Consider the following 13,718-nt stretch of genomic DNA (forward strand, 5'->3'; position numbering starts at 1 on the left):
GGTACACATTTTTAATAAACATCTATAATATAATATGTGAAAGTAATATAAGTACAAAATTATTATACGTTCTAACCTGTTTACATTTTTTGGATTAACGATCATGTTATTATAATATTTCGTCTTTGTAATTTATTCTTATTAAACTTAATACAGCATATTGTACGTTATACGTATAACATATTTGTTATATGTATAACATATTTTAGTAATATACCGTAGACATTTCAAGGGAATTTGATAAAAAAACTATGTTTACATTTTTCAAAGAAGATTGTCTATATGCTTCAGTAGATAATTCCGAGAAATATTTTCAGTTGTTTATAGTCGAACTTTGGTAATTCAACGATCTAATTATTATAATGATTGGCGTAAAATAATAATTATTTGTTTTTCAAAACTTGAAATGTATTTCATCATGTTTAAGATAATTTTATAATATTATTTATGGTAAAGAATATATTTGTGCTGAGTAAAGGTCACGTTGAAAGTAATTTGAAATGTTTACAGAATATAAATATACTACGCCGGTGAAGAGAAAAAGTTTAAATTTGACGTGGCCTAACTTCGTATATTTTCTCATATCAACTAACGTTCTTCTAATGTACGTAGAACAACTTCGAAAAGAAAACTATTGAAGTAATAACATGATTCTGTCAAAGTAAAAAAAAATAAAAAATCTCAACATGAAATATATTAATATATATACAAAAATAATTTATTTATATATGTAAAATTATTGAAGAACTTCTCATTTATAACTACACGAGATAGAGAGACCTATAGTCGTATTTATGTTATCACAAAATGATTTATACATACATAATATACACTATTATATTAAATGATATCAATGTTTGATTTATGATCATGATGAATCGGCATAATTACTTACAATAGAAAATAGAAATAATATTTTAGATGTTCAAGATCTGTAGTCATAGGTGAAGATATAACATGATTTTGCTTGGCCTCCTGATTGAAAATTAGCCTTCAAAATATTGTAAATGTAATAATATTTTAAATTAGATTTTTTATAGATCTGTCACAAAAAATTCTAACCATGACTAATTTAATCCATTAGATACATGTATTTATGCTATTATATTAATATACAGAGAAAGAGAGCGAGAGAGTTAAAAAGATTAATTAATTTTCGTACATTTAAATTGAAAAAACTGCTGTTATAAGAAAAAACAAAATAAAAATAAGTACTCACTATAGCTTTTAATCACTTCATCAACTTTTTAATTAAAATTAAATTATTAAAAACCAACACATTTTTCTTATTCTTCCAGTATATAATATTAATATTATAATTAGTGAAATTTAAGACAAATGAACTTCAATAATCTGGAAATGGTTTTTCTCGCTTGTCTATTGATAAAACTATGAATTATATTGTGACCGATTCTTTCTTATTTTCCTATTTTCCTTCATTGTTCAACCAAAATAAACTGTATTAATATTCAATAGTTTATCGCTGTATACTATACTGAATACTCTACTGTCATACTTTGTATTCCGATACTCGTACTATATTTATACGACCTGACTACCTACTCATAATATTTACTATTGATGTTACAACAGGAAATAAAATATATATATTACAGACAAAACAAGGAGGCGTTTGATTAGAAGTAGTCGATTGGTGAAATGTTATACACACGAATACTGTGTCTGTGTGAATATACATACGCGTCGTTATAGTATAATACTGCAGTGCTTATATTGGATATTTGTTTTTGTTCTATTACGAATGAAAAGTATTTTTACCGTTAAGATATAGATTTAACTATTAATTTTTTAAATAATTATCGTATTTTTTACGTTGGTAAGTTTTTCTTAAAACAACTCAATTTACAAGAAGTAACGTCGAATAAATTGATAATTTTTAGATTTGACAATCATTAAAGAGCATTCATTATGAAAGGAAATAAACGTAAAATATTATATATTGTAAAGTTTACAATAAATTGCTCTTCTGAACAATTCGGTGTTTCGAAAGAGAATATTTAGTTCCGAGTCCATGACATAATATATTTTATATGATTTAATGAACACCGAGTTGGTGCGTATATGGTAGTTGCGGCATCACTGCTAAACGACGAATGGAGCAAAAAAAAAAAAAAAAAAATGTAGATAATAGGTACATTGAACAACGGTAGAGAACTTTGGAGGGAGATGTCTCAATCACGTATTATGAAATTTTTATTCAATGAAAACTGTGAAGAGTATTCAAATTTAATAGACCGTATAAAGTAAATAAATTTTGCATTTAAAATTATTGGTTAAACTGAATTTTAAACGATTATCAACGTAATACAACTTATTGCGCTAACGTAAAATACTTCTTGTCGAACGCAAAATAAGTTTTCATCCTCAACATTTTGAAAGTTGGCGGCGACAATAAGTGGTCCATCCCAAGCTCGGTCCCTAAACCGCATTAACTGTGCGTAACGGCGATCTTCGCCGCTGTTTAAGTTTCGCGCGTACAATCCAATCGTCGTCACACACTGATTACTTATTAGATGACGCAATCGTATAATTATATTGCTTGATAATATATCGCGTTGGACGTCTGTAGCAGTGGTATAACTGCTATTGTAATGATATTATAAAAATGTCGTAATAATACGTTCGATGATGGTTGCGGACGTTTAGCGACGGAAAATGTATAAAAAGAACCGCGACCGCCGCAAAAATACGGGAGACCACCGCGAATGTTGATAAAAGATATTATCATAAAATTACGGTCGCATTCGGTATTTGTACTACGTGCAGGACGGGGTGTCAGGTTTGACGGACCGCAATAATTATATATGCGCGATAGTTGGGGCGGCTGTCGCGTACGGCCCAAGCGTGCAATGTATACTTATAAATGTTATGCATCTGGTCGCGTGTGTCGTGTGTGGAGTATATAATATAATGATATGTGTGCGTGTGCGGTCGTCTCTGGGGACACTTTGCCGGGATCCGATAAAAATTCATGAGACGCCGCCGATACGACCGATCCGTTTAGCGTCGGTCGGGGAGAGCAAAAAAAAAATAAAAACAAATCGTATTAACTATTACACGGTCTTGTATGATGCGGTATACATGTAACTTGTAAAGCGTATTTAGGGGGTCTGTACGCGATGGTGGTAGGGTTGAGGGTTTGTGGTGGCTGTGGAGGAACGGTGGAGAGATGCAAGCCAAGACGCGTGAAGTAAGGCGTACTTTTGGAAAATATATTCAATTCAGTTCAAAATCTTGTGGTACGGTAAAACCACCGATATATATAAATATTATTGGATATCGAATAATAATCATATTGGAGGACGTGAATACACCCTACATATGGTTAGCATATTTTTGGATTGTGTTGAAATTGTAATGAAAATATACCTCGGGTTAACCAGATTATAATTTTCTAACATAAGTCAGTTTAGTCATTTAGTATCACAAATGGACTAAGATTGTATACTCATCAAGTGAACAAAGTGGGTAACAGCACTCCACGCCTTGTATATTTTTAAAAAATGTGTTCTTAGATTTTTGTAAGTATTTTTTATGTACAACTGCTCAGTTTCTATAAAAAAAAAATATGAATATAAAATAAAATTTTTTAAGATCAATAATTCAAATGGTTACATTTAAATTAATTTATATTATATTTTGTTACCTGATATAAGTAATTGAAATTGTTTCTTGTATTGTCTATCACAATATTATGTTTGTGGCGTAAATTCAAACTTCAAAATTATGTATCTTCCATAAATCATCGTTTTGGATCAATCCCTGATGAATTTACGGCAATAGTATTTTGAGAGAAGAAGGTAATTATTGGCAACCACTAAAAAAATAAAAGTAGAAGATAGTCGATGAATAGCTTCAATAAATTGTAAATTTTATATTTTAGATTCTAAACAGTGCGACGAGGACATTATTTTATAATCCTGTTCTTATTCCTAAGATAGTTAAAACTGTATAGGTATTAGTATATATATATACTAATACCTATATAATCCCTATAATCATAATATAATATTCATATGGTATGTAATACAATGATAAAGATATATCTAAGAAATCCTTTATTGTTTTGTTCTACATTTATTGTAAAACTTATCCTGGTGAAAAAATATTTTTAGTATTTATTATTTTTTTTCCACAGCCTAGGAAGTATATAGGTAAAATTTATATTTATTAAGATTCTGTTTAATGTATGTTACAATATTAAAATACGACCTCAAAATCATGATTTAAATTTTAAGCCTTTTATAGGCATATTCAAAATATACAAAATTAAAATTGTTTTCACAATGTTTTTTGTGCCTATAACATACTTACATACAGTAAAATTAACTATAACAAATAGGCATCTATGCAAAAGTTTCGGTAGTATAATAAGTAATAACTAATAAAATAATGTTCATTATTTAGTGGTGACCAATATTTAAACAGAGGCGTACCCAACAATGTATTTTAAATATTATATAACGACCAATATATTAATATGTATTATGTACCTATATATATAATATACCTACCTAATATTAATATGGTATACAGACAATTAATTTCGTTGTATTATGAAGAAACTGGGAATATTATATAATACCTTCAAAATTTAAATCCGAATGAATAAGTATCCATGTATTCACATGGTCACACGGTAATTTTGTGTCGATGTTGTAATTATTTGAAATCTGCTCACGAACTCGTGCTCCACATAATTATTTATGATTCGTACATATTTTAATTCGTTTAGGACATTTGGTCACGCTTTTCAAAATACAGTTTCGAATCCTGCAAGAAGTAAGCATTAATAAGTGTGCATAGTAATGAAAATCGAATGCTCTGTAAAGTTGCTTTTTTGATAGAGACGATGATGTAATATTATTGTAATCGGCTCTTGAAGCTCAGTCAAAATCAAACAAGATTATTGAAACAACATATTATTTTTATAGTTAAAATATAGTGAACCATAAGTACCTAAACATATTTTATTTACCTACGTAATATACTTATCGAATTATTTAATTCGAGGTTTTCTTGAGCTTTTGCAACTATATGTATATCTACATTCTACACTCTTGAGTTTTCCATAGTCTTATACTATACAGCGGCGGTCCTGGTCCTCCTGCAACGGGAGGTTATTTCAAACTTAATTTCTCAGAAACATTCGTACCGAACGCACAGCGTCAAATCGATCAAATTGAACAGTCAATATATAATATGCAGGTACGTGCATATTATCATATACAATCTATATATATACCTATATTTTTATATTATCCTTCGGAGTCATCATCAACACAACACGTGTACGATATAATAATAATAATGATATCATCATGACGACGATACGACCTTATACATATTGTGTTCTACTAAATACTATATAATATTGTATATGCAGAGTCGATGATGATGGTATCTCCGCGCGACCCCTCGACGACTATATTATAATATAATATTATACGCCGCGGAATAGGGGTCGTCCGGTACATTATATTATGTATAAACTCACACACACACACTAATATCGGCCGAGGGTAGATATGTGATATTAAATATACTTATATACATATATATACACTGCGCGTGTGTATAATAGACCGTATAATAGTGCTGTACGAGTCGTACTTTTATTTTTTAAAACACACACACACCGGGGGGACACGCCCTCTCTTTGTAACGTAAAAAAAACCGGAGATCGCGTAACTAATTTATGGTTTCATAAAGATGTTAATATATCGTATGTGATGTATATATACATATACGACACACGTCGACGGCGGTGGGGCGAACGTTTGTGTGTGCACCTATATTATAATATAGCCATCTGGTCGGAAAAATATCCGACCGTGACAAAACGGCCGCAGCAAGTGCACATCATCGAGTTTTTGTCCTGTAATGATTGTATTACGTATTATTTTGTATTGTTGTGTAGTACGTATGATATATTATATAATATGTACATTGTACATACGAACGTGGAACGACAAACGGCGAGTCTGTCAACGGGAATTATTGTCGTTTAGTAAATATACGCTATCATACACGCGATGTAACAGTCGATAAAAATATAATATTGTATATTATTTCGTCAAAAGTCGTACAATAATAATAATAATATAGTCCACCGTATTTAATATTATACTGCGTATACGCACTGCTGTTAGCTTAAACCCCAGGTCTTTGTCATACTATACAACGATTATTCCTAAAGAGTCAAAATTCAATTAGGTTGAGTATTTTCAGAGTTTCAGATCACCAGTCACGGATCGCAGTCTTCAATTTGTTCATGATAAAATTTCGTTAAAATAAAGTCTCATGAAAAATTTGCTTAAAACTTATACATTGCGAGATGTAGTGACCGTTGATTATAAAACATTTTGTATAATGGAATAATCGTGAATAAAAGTTTAAATTTTATTTTTTTATTTTTATTATATTGTCTGAAATTTTGGCTTGAAATTTACATTAATTTATTACTACTAGAAATGTTTAAATTTAAATTAATTATTTATATTTTATATACTTGACTCTAAATTTGACTGTCTTTAAATCGGTGTAATTTTTATGTAGGTACCTCGGAATTTTTTGCCTGAAGTTTTTATTAATTCTAATAAATCATCGTTTGTTTTGCGGAAAAATATAATACAATAATAATAGATAATATTAACTATATTGACTATCATGGGGTTTGCACTTGTAATATAATATAGGTATGGCACAAGTATGAATTTATATTTATTTATCAGTGTTTTAATTTAAGTGATGTTTACTTAAGGAGATAAGCAGTGGTTAAATAAAAAGCTATAGAAGAGCGTGTTCTTCTTTCGGATTCAAAGAAACGCGAAAGTTTTTAATTTCATTTTGGCTGGCAGTACGGGGCTATAGTATTGCATTATTTTTATTATATAATATTGTATATTGTCGGTGGTGGTGCCGTTGATGGCGAGTAGAGTGGAAATAAAACCACCAGAAATAGCGAGTTCAATCGTCGTCTCGAAGTTTTTTCTCCTCACAACCACCATCACCATAACTTGTCGTTATTTTCGTTCGTCGTATATTTCGCCAGTTGATTAAATTTGTGCTCATTCCCTTCGTGGTCGCTATATTGGGTTAAGTTAGAGAGTGTGGCAGAGTTAAAGAAGGAAAATACCAAAAATTAGATCCCCTTGAAATAAATCCTGTTAAGATGTAAGCCCGTCCCCTTCCCATGGGGTATTAACACCCTGCGAAACAACTATGAATGAAAAATAAAAACTCCGTTCATTTGAAGTCAATGAAAAATGTATCGCATCGTGATAAAACTATGCGTAAATATATGTAAAAGTCAGTAAAATTATAATCTAAATTATAAATGCTCAAGGGTATACTACGATATACTACGATGTATTATTGTATTATTGTGTTATAGAAGCGTAAATAAACAAAGAAAACTACGAATTAAAATCACTGCTTTGATATATAGGTATGTATATTCTAAAGTACGTATAAATATATAGCTATAAGATTTCATACGTACGTCATCATCGTATTGTGATTTAAAATTCTGCAATTTCTTTTGTGAAACATATGTACCATAATGAAAAGAAAACATTTTCAACAACCATAACAACGACGACAGTTCTATGACAATTATTGTAACAGGTACCTAATACATAATGTAATATTATTTTAGTGAACAGAATAAGCGCTGTTTCAATTCAGAACGAGCACAAGTGGCATATAATATTATGTATACTGCACAGTTATTATAGATTTTACAGAGCAGATGCGTTTTTATTTTTTTAAAGAAAATAATATACTTTTTACCGAATGACGATCAAATTATATAATTTATTATATATTTTGATAGTATAATAGGTATTATACGATATATAATATATAGATGCATATATACTTAAAAATATATATTTAAATATTTCTCAAATGTTAGATGGTTGATTTATGAATTTTCAAAACCCAAAACGTCTAAAAAATTTAAAGCTATACGTAATTATAATATTTTAATGTGTACAAGAACCTGCACGTTGCAAAAACGACTTCAGTCGGAATCGTTTTTAGAATTTTATAATAATAGGTTACACGTATGAGAACGCACGCCTCTAATACACACCCACTCCAGCAGTAGCCCACCTATAATACAGTGGCCCACCCAAAACAGTGGCCTACCCACGTGCCAAAGAGCGCCTCCGCTAATTAATTATACAGTTAACCTTTACATGCAGATAATCACGTATCAGCGACAGAAATAAGTCGATGATGGAGCTGATGGAGGAATATAAAGACAATTGTGTCATTCATAATAAAATCAAGAACTAGATAAAAATACAGTCTGAAAATGCTTGCAATGCTAGCTGTTACAGGAAATATCTATATGATTGATTTGTTACTAATAGGTATATTAGATTGATAAAAGTATGATTTAAGAATCATTTTTTTTTTAAATTATAATGGTGTTCGGAAGATTTAAATATTTAATGTTATAACATCACATTTTGTGTTATTAAGGTTTTTATAATATTTCAAAATTAAATGACATATTAATAGTATGATTATAATACATTTAATAACTTTAAACACAAATAATGGTTTATCATTTTTATTTATAAAATGAATGTAGGTATTCTAAATATTATTTGGTTATTTCGTACTTGGTAGTTAGTGTAACAGAATTGAGTGATAATTGAAGTATCGAATTTTACAAACATGGTTGATTAGTAGAAAACAACTACTTAAACGCACACACACACACACACACACAAAGATAAAATAGGTAAAACAAACTAAAAAATATTGAGTATCTCAGTATTTCTGAGTATAAAAGTGTGAATTCTACTGTTTAATACTTACATTTATAAAAAAAATTAGCCGAAGTGCACGCCATTTGCCTGCGGTAGATTGGATTCTGAAATTTGCAGCTTCGAGAATAGTATTTTTAGGATTAAAAAAAGTTTGAGAAGAATGATATGCTGCAAATAGTTTATTTGTTTTCTGTTGTGTACATCGACTCAATACTTATAAAAGCAATGTAATAATTGTGAACAAGAAATTAATTAGTTAACATTTAATTATAACAAGTATTTCTATTTTATTTTTTATTTTAGTTCAGTTACAAATACTAATTAATTATTTATACATTATTCGATCAAATATATATTTTATGTTAATAAAAATTATGAATACATTTTAAATGCTGTACAGTAGTGTTTCAAATAAAATAATAAAATAGACACAAATTACATGTAAAAATTATGTTTAGTTCTAATGGCAATTTAAATTTTAATCATACAGTGTATATAAGTTTCAAAGCTATATTAATTTATTTTTACTACCTACGGAAGATAAGATACATTAATGCGCCATATTGTGGGTTATATAATATATAGTTGGTAAAAAAATCTGACTTATTTTATTTCTTTTATGTAGTTGGTAAAACAACCTGACTTATTTTATTTATTTTGTTTTTCATTTATTATTTTATTTTTTAAAATTTTTTTTTAACGGATTTCAACCCTTTAAAATCAAAAATCAAAATCTTGAAAATCGGATGATGTGGTAATACTTAGGAATGTATTTGGAACAATTCTGTGAAAAAAAAACGTGGCCACAAAATGGGTACATAAAAAAGGTCTGTCCTTATAATATATACGCTTGCTACACTCTCCTCGTTTCCGTTTCCTTTTTCATAATTTTAATCTTGTGTTAATACTATACTATAATACAATTAGACATACATACATATTACATGTATATATATATTATATTAGTATTATATTATCATACATTCATACTATTATTTTATTTCAACAACCCTTAGAATGGAAATAAAATTTTCCATTAACGAAAAAAATGTATATGTTTCAAATTTTTACGGCTAGTCATTTTTTCTACAACAAAAACCCAAAATTATTTTTATTATCGGTATTAATCGAATTTTGGATTTCGTAAAAATTTAAACTTAAGATATCTTTTTTTTTAATTAGCCAACAATCAACTTCTTCTATAATTCTTGTAAGCCAACGTTTGGGAAATCTTTTATGAATTTTCAACTCTTTGCTACTTAAATATTTTTTATAAATTTTTAATTATAAAATAATTTGCAAATATTCATGATTTTGACGAATTTTGTCAATATTTTAACTGCAAACGCTAATAAAAAAAAATTGTGCGTATATTCGTTGTTGAGCTACACGGTTGTTATTAACAGATGGTTTTTGTCGTTAACAAAACGTCGTACTAACTAGTTTAAATAAATGTCAAAAAATTACTGGAAAAATAATAGTGGTCTATACAATTTTGAGACCTGCGCATTTTTTTAACTAAGAGGAGCTATTGTTTATTTGAGAAAAAAACAAAAAGAAAACCGGCACAAAGAATTAAAATAAAATCTCATAAAAAAATAATTACCACAACAATAACGATTAGGTAGGTATTAAAAATATACAGGGTGATTCACTAAGATATGAGGACTATGCGTTGACTTGAAAATATTAATCTATAAATATTAATTATTTGTAAAAAAAATCTAAGTATCCAAATACTATATAGATCAAATATTATGTTACATATTTTTGCAAAACCATTTTTAAGGACTCTATTATTTAGAATAAAAATTTTAACAACTTAGAAATTACTCATTCAAATGTTGAGTTAAGTACCTACTACTTACATCAACATTTTCAAAAATATTATCCATTTGATAATTTACAGAATAAAAGTGGGTTTTTTAAAAAAAAAAAAATAACAAGACACTATTTAAGTCAGTAGTTATCAACAAGTGATATGTCACCTAAAAGTGACATGGACCCAGCTTAGAGGTGACACGAAAAATCAACGAGAAAAGGAAAAAAATTTAAAAATAAATATCCGATGTCGTAAAGTTTTGAATTTCAAATAATCATAAAAATTTAATTTGACTTTCCAGTATACATATATTATACATATATATTTAAACATTCTTAAAATCAGGATTTGAATAAATTCATTATTTAATTAAAAATGGGAATGAAAATGCATGGCAATACTCTGTATATAATTAGGAGCAAACAATTATTGTATATGGTTATATATAGTATTGTAATATCTTGAACCCTTGGTCGTCTGTTGCTATAACTGTCGTCTCAGCAAGTGCGAGTTGCATATAACTATATAATATCTTAACACTGAACATATTGTGTTTAGAACTTGTGTCTAGTACAATAAATTATATTATAAATCTATATATACCTATAGAATATGTTGTAGACGTGATCAAAGGAAGAGTGCACGAGAAAGGGGAGCGAAAGTTCAAACGCGATCACCGGACCGCCACTGTCCATGACGGGTCTTTGTCGGAGGATTAACGTCGACTAGGTACGTCGTCGTCGTCATCATCGTCCTTGTTGCCGAAGTCACGATTGCTTTTGTTGTAGTGCTCTTTTGTGGCAGGTATACTTATTACTTCCACACATGTACGTTATTACGTTTTTTACTTTATATCTATAATGATTTAGGCATGTCTCAAACTTATTAATTACCTATTATAATTATTTGATTACAACCATTTAATTATTTGTTGTGTAAATATTATATTGGTCATCCCATTAACAAATAATACGTATTTATTAAGGGATGGCATAAATAATCATGACTGTTATATGATAATTTTAAAATTATTTTAACTTGTAAAACATTAAAAAATCGAAAAAGCTTATGGGTGTCTAGATAATATATTTCCCTTTAAATTTAATAATAGGTAAATTTAATCAATGGAATGACAATGTAACGATAATAAAAAATTATTTTTATATTATTATTTAAAACCTTTATAATCAAGTCCACTGTTTTTCATGTCGATAAATGTCCTATAAATGGTTAAATCACTATTATTTTATATTATTTAATAGTCAGGAATACTGATATAAATAATAATCAAAATTGTAATTTTTAGACAGAATTACATTTAGTTGTTTTTTTTATTTTTGAATTTATTTTTAGTTTTTTTTATCATTATGACCCTTGATAAGATATATTGTATCTTATCATGATGATTATAATCATGCGGAGTATACATATTATATCCAACATCACTTTAAAGTGTATTGGAGAGGGGTGTTAACAGAATGTGCCTAAACATATTTATTATCGGAGAGTTTATACTTAATTTATATTAACGTATTAATTAATAACCTATCCTTCTGATTCAGAATTCTGTATAATAAAATAAAGTTTCGACTGCAAAAAAAACTTTATTTCATAAAAATACACAATTAGTTTACCTAAATAGGCATCTAAGAACAAGGGGTCTTATTACCCTCCATACAATATGGGTATGCAACTGCATATAAGGTTTATCAGCCGGCTTTCTTTATGCTGTTGTAGCCCTTACGCAATTGTCTGTAAACACCGCGGGCCGTGCGTTTTTGTAGTTATGCAATTATATCGCTGCTACTACAGCCGCCTACGCATAAGTTATCGATGTCACAAACAGCAGCTTTGGCTATGTCGAAATTTATTGCAAAACACATAACATTTCTAAGTTTAAATGTATCATATTATATATTATACTTCTGAACGACGCGTTTATTATGGTATTATTATAATGTATTTTAAGTATCGGTGAGTCCGTTATTATATAATACATAATATACTAAAATGGTACATGACTTATTAACTATATAGTTAAAAAGACTGCTAAAAGTTTGAAATTGTAATAGAAAGAAAATATCTTAAAGGGCGTTTAAAAGAATGATATCGAACAGATGTTGTGTTTTTTTAATCATTTTCAAAGATTAATCCGTATAGAAGTGATTGGTTGAGCTACTGTTGGCTTCCCTATGAAAAATAATGAAATGTCGCTCGTAATAACTATAAATATAAATAAAAATTAAATATAATGCTGTATCACTGTCAACGCTTGACTTGGAAAATAAATAATTGAGGTATTTTGTTCCTATACCTAATTAATATATACGTATAATATATAACCGTGGGTGGCTTCACCCCACGCCACACGCCACCACTTCAAATCCTTTTTATTACACTCTCAAAAATTACAACAGACTGACAAACATTTCATGACTTATTATACTTGTTTACTTCAAAAGTTTCAATTATAAGCGTGCGTAGGTAGTAGATTTTTGCAAGCGATTGAAGTAATGCTGGTATTATTTTTTTTTTTTATGAACTAAACTACAAAACAGGAAGGAACATCTTAAAATGTATTTGAGGTAATCGACCCACCTACCCCTCAAAATTGCGCATTAATTATTGTACAATTATCTAAATACCTACATAAACGAAAATCTCGAATGTCGAGGAATTTGTGTTATTGTTTATTGCGATTTTTAGAAACAGTTGGATGGACTACGTGTCTACGTGACAAAAATGTCTATAAAAGAAAATTTGTAAGTGCGCCGGTTTCGATTCGTACCAATAAATATTACTATTACCGAAACATCTATGAGTATAGAATATTATCATTTACAATTTAATCATCGTACATATTACATGTAAACAGATACTAATATATTTTATTTGTAGAGTGTATGCAGGTGGCCTCTCACGGGTTGTTACACAAACACTCTTTTAAAAATGATTTGCGGTCTATTGGTCCTGCAGCTGCAAGGTTAAACGTTATGGTAGGCACTTAGTCGAATCGTGTCCGGTTCGGTGTTCGATTATTTACAATTATTTATCTTATAATTTATATGTATAGTTAATAGTTATAGATA

At 28.8% G+C, this 13,718-nt stretch overlaps 1 long non-coding RNA gene across 1 annotated transcript; it reads right to left on the bottom strand.

The window, feature by feature from the left end:
* Window positions 1–1,189: 1,189 nt before the first annotated feature.
* LOC126551511 (uncharacterized) lies at window positions 1,190–5,382 on the bottom strand. The gene is made up of 4 exons (XR_007605436.1): window positions 5,000–5,382; window positions 4,607–4,794; window positions 3,668–3,838; window positions 1,190–3,574 (listed from the first exon to the last, which is right to left on the bottom strand). It is a non-coding gene; the product is annotated as an uncharacterized LOC126551511 (long non-coding RNA).
* Between the last annotated feature and the right edge of the window lie 8,336 nt (window positions 5,383–13,718).

This window comes from Aphis gossypii, chromosome 3, assembly GCF_020184175.1.
Source record: "Aphis gossypii isolate Hap1 chromosome 3, ASM2018417v2, whole genome shotgun sequence".
NCBI lineage: Eukaryota > Metazoa > Arthropoda > Insecta > Hemiptera > Aphididae > Aphis > Aphis gossypii.